This window comes from Artemia franciscana, chromosome 16 (assembly GCF_032884065.1).
Source record: "Artemia franciscana chromosome 16, ASM3288406v1, whole genome shotgun sequence".
Taxonomy (NCBI): Eukaryota; Metazoa; Arthropoda; class Branchiopoda; order Anostraca; family Artemiidae; genus Artemia; species Artemia franciscana.
This window is the reverse complement of record NC_088878.1, coordinates 16651247-16658304: the sequence shown is the minus strand read 5'-3', so window position 1 is coordinate 16658304 and position 7058 is coordinate 16651247.

Here is a 7058-nt window from a genome sequence, read left to right as displayed (position 1 = left end):
ATATATACATACATACATATATATATAATATACTAGCTGTTGAGGTGGCGCTTCGCACTCCCCCCCCCCCCCCCCGACACCTAGTTGGTGGGGCGCTTCGCGAACCCGGTCGTCATTTATATTCCCAGTATCCCGGTCGTCATTTATATGTCCCGCTTGTTATTTGTGTCCCCGTGTCCCAGTCTGTAATTTCTCTTTGAGTGTCCCGGTCGTCATTTATATTCCCTGTTTCCCGGTCGTCATATGTGTCCTTGTGTCCCGGTCTGTAATTTGATCAGTCGACAAACAACTTCATGACGAAATACAGCTCAATCCTTATAATGACGTCAGTCGACACACAAACATGACGTCACTCGACAGACAGACAGACAACTTATTTATATATATATACTAGCTGTTGGGGTGGCACTTCGCGCCACCCCAACACCTAGTTGGTGGGGGCGCTTCGCGCCCCCCCCCAAGCCCCCCCGCGCGCGTAAGTCGTTACGCGCCATAATAGTTACGCGCCATTGTAGTTGTGTCCCTATGTCCCACCTGTGAATATAGATATATATATATATATATATATATATATATATATATATATATATATATATATATATATATATATATACATCTATATATATAAAAATAAGTTGTCTGTCCGTTACGCCAGATTATATCTATATATATAAAAATAAGTTGTCTGTGTGTGGATCTGTGGATGGATCAGGTGACGTCACCTGAAAAAACTGGATCAGGTGACGTCAAAACTGAAAAAACTAAAAAAAGGCAAAAACTACAAAAAAACTAAAAACTAATAAAAAAAATAAAAAAGCTAAAAAACTAAAAAAACTAAAAAAAGGCAAAAACTACAAAAAAAAACTAAAAACTAATAAAAAAGCTAAAAAACTAAAAAAAACTAAAAAAAGGCAACAACTACAAAAAAAACTAAAAACTAATAAAAAAAATAAAAAAGGTAAAAAAACTAAAAAAACTAAAAAAACTAAAAAAAGGTAAAAAACTAAAAAAAACTAAAAACTAAAAAAAACTAAAAAAAAAGGAAAAAACTGAAAAATAAGCTAAATAAAGGTAAAAACCAATAAAAAACTAAAAAAAAAACTGAAAAAAACTAAAAAAAGGCAAAAACTACAAAAAAAACTAAAAACTAATAAAAAAAGTAAAAAAGCTAAAAAACTAAAAAACTAAAAAAACTAAAAAAAGGTAAAAAACTAAAAAAAATAAAAAATAAAAAAAAAACTAAAAAAAGGAAAAAACTGAAAAATAAGCTAAAATAAAGTAAAAACCAATAAAAAACTAAAAAGAAAAAAAGGAAAAAACTAAAAAAATTTTCATCTAAAAAACTAAAAAAAACTAAAAAAGGTAAAAACTAAAAGAACTAAAAAGAAAAAAATAAATGACGACACTCAAAGAGAAAGCGACCAGGACAAAAGGAATGTTCGATTAGCAATCAACAAAGCACCGGGACACAGGGAGTATAAATGACGACCAGGACATAAGTAAAAAAAAAAAACTATCTATATATATAAAAATAGGTTGTCTGTGGATCTGTGGATGGTGGATCAGGTGACGTCACCTGAAAAAACTGGATCAGGTGACGTCAAAACTGAAAAAACTAAAAAAAGGAAAAAACTACAAAAAAAAACTAAAAACGAATAAAAAAAAATAAAAAAGCTAAAAAACTAAAAAAACTAAAAAAAGGCAAAAACTACAAAAAAAAACTAAAAACTAATAAAAAAGCTAAAAAACTAAAAAAACTAAAAAAAAAGGCAAAAACTACAAAAAAAAACTAAAAACTAATAAAAAAAATAAAAAGCTAAAAAACTAAAAAAACTAAAAAAACTAAAAAAAGGTAAAAAACTAAAAAAACTAAAAACTAAAAAAAACTAAAAAAAAGGAAAAAACTGAAAAATAAGCTAAAATAAAGGTAAAAACCAATAAAAAACTAAAAAAAAACTGAAAAAACTAAAAAAAGGCAAAAACTACAAAAAAACTAAAAACTAATAAAAAAGTAAAAAGCTAAAAAACTAAAAAAACTAAAAAAACTAAAAAAACTAAAAAAAGGTAAAAAACTAAAAAAAAAAATAAAAAATAAAACAAAAAAAAAAGGAAAAAACTGAAAAATAAGCTAAAATAAAGGTAAAAACCAATAAAAAACTAAAAAGAAAAAAAGGAAAAACTAAAAAAAATTTTCATCTAAAAAACTAAAAAAAAACTAAAAAAGGTGAAAACTAAAAGAACTAAAAAAGAAAAAAATAAATGACGACACTCAAAGAGAAAGCGACCAGGACAAAAGGAATGTTCGATTAGCAATCAACAAAGCACCGGGACACAGGGAGTATAAATGACGACCAGGACATAAGTAAAAAAAAAAAAACTAACAAAACTAAAAAGAAGGTAAAAACTACAAAAAACTAAAAAGAAAAAAAAACTAAAACTAATAAAAAACTAAAAAATCAAAAAATCTAAATAAACTAAAAAAGAAAAAAAAAGGAAAAAAAAAAAGGAGAAAAACAAAACTAAAAAAACGAATGTATATACAGACCGGTACACCGGGATACAAATGACGACCGGGACACAGGGAATATAAATGACGACCGGGACACAGGGACACAACTACAACGGGACACCGGGGGAAACAGGGGGATATAAATGACGACCGGGACAAAAAAACTAAAAAGAAAAAAAAACTAAAAACTAATAAAAAAACTAAAAAATCTAAGAATCTAAATAAGCTGAAAAAGAAAAAAAAAGGAAAAAAATAAAGGAGAAAAACAAAACTAAAAAACGAATGTATATACAGACCGGGACACCGGGATACAAATGACGACCGGGACACAGGGAATATAAATGACGACCGGGACACAGGGACACAACTACAACGGGACACCGGGGGAAACAGGGGGATATAAATGACGACCGGGACACCGGGACAGGGAATGGTCGATTAGCAATCACCATCAACAAAGCTCAAGGGCAATCATTAGAATCATGAAGTATAGATCTGAATACAGATTGTTTTCCCATGGACCATTATATGTTGCATGTTCAAGAGTCGGTAAACCTGACAATCTATTTATATGCAAAGACAATGGGACAGCAAAGAATGTTGTATATTCGCAAGTTTTACGTAGTTAAAACCATATATATATATATATATATATATATATAGATATATATATATATATATATATATATATATATATATATATATATATATATATATATATATATATATATATATATATATCTATATTCACAGGTGGGACATAGGGACACAACTACAATGGCGCGTAACTATTATGGCGCGTAACGACTTACGCGCGCGGGGGGGCTTGGGGGGGGCGCGAAGCGCCCCCACCAACTAGGTGTTGGGGTGGCGCGAAGCGCCACCCCAACAGCTAGTATATATATATATATATATATATATATATATATATATATATATATATATATATATATATATATATATATATATATATATATATATATATATATATATATATATATATATATATATATATATATATATATATATATATATATATATATATATATATATATATATATATATATATATATATATATATATATATATATATATATATATATATATATATATATATATATATATATATATATATATATATATATATATATATATATATATATATATGGTTTTAACTACGTAAAACTTGCGAATATACAACATTCTTTGCTGTCCCATTGTCTTTGCATATAAATAGATTGTCAGGTTTACCGACTCTTGAACATGCAACATATAATGGTCCATGGGAAAACAATCTGTATTCAGATCTATACCTCATGATTCTAATGATTGCCCTTGAGCTTTGTTGATGGTGATTGCTAATCGACCATTCCCTGTCCCGGTGTCCCGGTCGTCATTTACATCCCCCTGTTTCCCCCGGTGTCCCCGTTGTAGTTGTGTCCCCTGTGTCCCGGTCGTCATTTATATTCCCTGTGTCCCGGTCGTCATTTGTATCCGGTGTCCCGGTCTGTATATACATTCGTTTTTTAGTTTTGTTTTTCTCCTTTATTTTTTTCCTTTTTTTTCTTTTTTAGCTTATTTAGATTTTTAGATTTTTTAGTTTTTTTATTAGTTTTTAGTTTTTTTTTCTTTTTAGTTTTTTTGTCCCGGTCGTCATTTATATCCCCCTGTTTCCCCGGTGTCCCCGTTGTAGTTGTGTCCCGGTCGTCATTTATATTCCCTGTGTCCCGGTCGTCATTTGTATCCCGGTGTACCGGTCTGTATATACATTCGTTTTTTAGTTTTGTTTTTCTCCTTTATTTTTTTCCTTTTTTTTTCTTTTTTAGTTTATTTAGATTTTTAGATTTTTTAGTTTTTTTATTAGTTTTTAGTTTTTTTTTCTTTTTAGTTTTTTTGTAGTTTTTAACTTCTTTTTAGTTTTGTTAATTTTTTTTTTTACTTATGTCCTGGTCGTCATTTATACTCCCTGTGTCCCGGTGCTTTGTTGATTGCTAATCGAACATTCCTTTTGTCCTGGTCGCTTTCTCTTTGAGTGTCGTCATTTATTTTTTTCTTTTTTAGTTCTTTTAGTTTTTTACCTTTTTTAGTTTTTTTTAGTTTTTTAGATGAAAATTTTTTTTAGTTTTTTCCTTTTTTTCTTTTTAGTTTTTTATTGGTTTTTACCTTTATGTTAGATTATTTTTCAGTTTTTTCCTTTTTTTTTAGTTTTTTTTTTATTTTTTATTTTTTTTAGTTTTTTACCTTTTTTTAGTTTTTTTAGTTTTTTTAGTTTTTTTAGTTTTTTAGCTTTTTTACTTTTTTTATTAGTTTTTAGTTTTTTTGTAGTTTTTGCCTTTTTTTAGTTTTTTCAGTTTTTTTTTTAGTTTTTTATTGGTTTTTACCTTTATTTTAGCTTATTTTTCAGTTTTTTCCTTTTTTTTAGTTTTTTTTAGTTTTAATTTTTTTAGTTTTTTACCTTTTTTTAGTTTTTTTAGTTTTTTTAGTTTTTTAGCTTTTTTATTTTTTTTATTAGTTTTTAGTTTTTTTTGTAGTTTTTGCCTTTTTTTAGTTTTTTTTAGTTTTTTTAGCTTTTTTATTAGTTTTTAGTTTTTTTTGTAGTTTTTGCCTTTTTTTAGTTTTTTTAGTTTTTTAGCTTTTTTATTTTTTTTATTAGTTTTTAGTTTTTTTTGTAGTTTTTGCCTTTTTTTAGTTTTTTCAGTTTTGACGTCACCTGATCCAGTTTTTTCAGGTGACGTCACCTGATCCACGATCCATCCATCCACAGACAACTTATTTTTATATATATAGATATATAGATAGTTTTTTTTTTTTACTTATGTCCTGGTCGTCATTTATACTCCCTGTGTCCCGGTGCTTTGTTGATTGCTAATCGAACATTCCTTTTGTCCTGGTCGCTTTCTCTTTGAGTTTCGTCATTTATTTTTTTCTTTTTTAGTTCTTTTAGTTTTTACCTTTTTTAGTTTTTTTTAGTTTTTTAGATGAAAATTTTTTTTAGTTTTTTCCTTTTTTTCTTTTTAGTTTTTTATTGGTTTATACCTTTATTTTAGCTTATTTTTCAGTTTTTTCCTTTTTTTTAGTTTTTTTTTATTTTTTATTTTTTTAGTTTTTTACCTTTTTTAGTTTTTTTAGTTTTTTTAGTTTTTTAGCTTTTTTACTTTTTTTATTAGTTTTTAGTTTTTTTGTAGTTTTTGCCTTTTTTTAGTTTATTCAGTTTTTTTTTTTAGTTTTTTATTGGTTTTTACCTTTATTTTAGCTTATTTTTCAGTTTTTTCCTTTTTTTTTAGTTTTTTTTAGTTTTTAGTTTTTTTCGTTTTTTACTTTTTTTTAGTTTTTTTAGTTTTTTTAGTTTTTTAGCTTTTTTATTTTTTTATTAGTTTTTAGTTTTTTTTTGTAGTTTTTGCCTTTTTTTAGTTTTTTTAGTTTTTTATCTTTTTTATTAGTTTTTAGTTTTTTTTGTAGTTTTTGCCTTTTTTTAGTTTTTTTAGTTTTTTAGCTTTTTTATTTTTTTTATTAGTTTTTAGTTTTTTTTTGTAGTTTTTGCCTTTTTTAGTTTTTTCAGTTTTGACGTCACCTGATCCAGTTTTTTCAGGTGACGTCACCTGATCCATCCACAGACAGACAACTTATTTTTATATAGATAGATAGATCTATCTATCTATCTATCTTCTATATATATAAAAATAAGTTGTCTGTCTGTGCATCAGGTGACGTCATGTTTCTGTGTCGGCTGACGTCATGAAATTAGTTGTCATCATTTTTGCTTTGACGGTGAAGTCATTAATGGTATTTAAGACATATATGTTCACGTAGAAATCTATTAATGTTTAAGTTTAAAATGACTGATGAACTTACAATGGCAAAAGCCGATGAAGATGCTCAAAGAGTCTATGCCAAAAAACTTGCTGCTGATAGAGAAAGTCAGAAAAGAAAGCGTGCCGAGGAATCAAAAGAACGGCAAGGAAACAGGCTTGAGGCTAAAGAACGCAAAACCGCGCAGTTAGATGAAGATCCACCTGGACTGCGAGAGTCAAAACATATCAAAACTGAAAATGATAGCGATGATGATTGGGTTTGGGATTTTGACTTGGATAAGGGCATCAATGCCTACCAGATTTTAGTTAAAAAAAAAACAAAGGTTCGGCGATATGTATTTCATAGTGAAGCTGAAAAATAAAGAAGAAAAAGAAAACTGAAAAAAGAAAAAATGTAAAAAACTAAAAAATACTAAAAAGAAAAAACACTCAAAGAGAAATTACAGACCGGGACACAAATGACGACCGGGACAGAGGGAATATAAATAACGACCGGGACACTCAAAGAGAAATTACAGACTGGGATACCAGGACACAAATGACGACCGGGACACAGGGAATATAAATGACGACCAGGACACAGGTATTTAAGAATATCGTTCAAAGACAAATCTTTAATTGTAAGAAGACCGTTGAAAGAGAAATTTCTAATTGTAAAATGACTGAAGAACCAACAATGGCAAGAAGAAAAAGAAAACTGAAAAAAGAAAAAATGTAAAAAACTAAAAATACTAAAA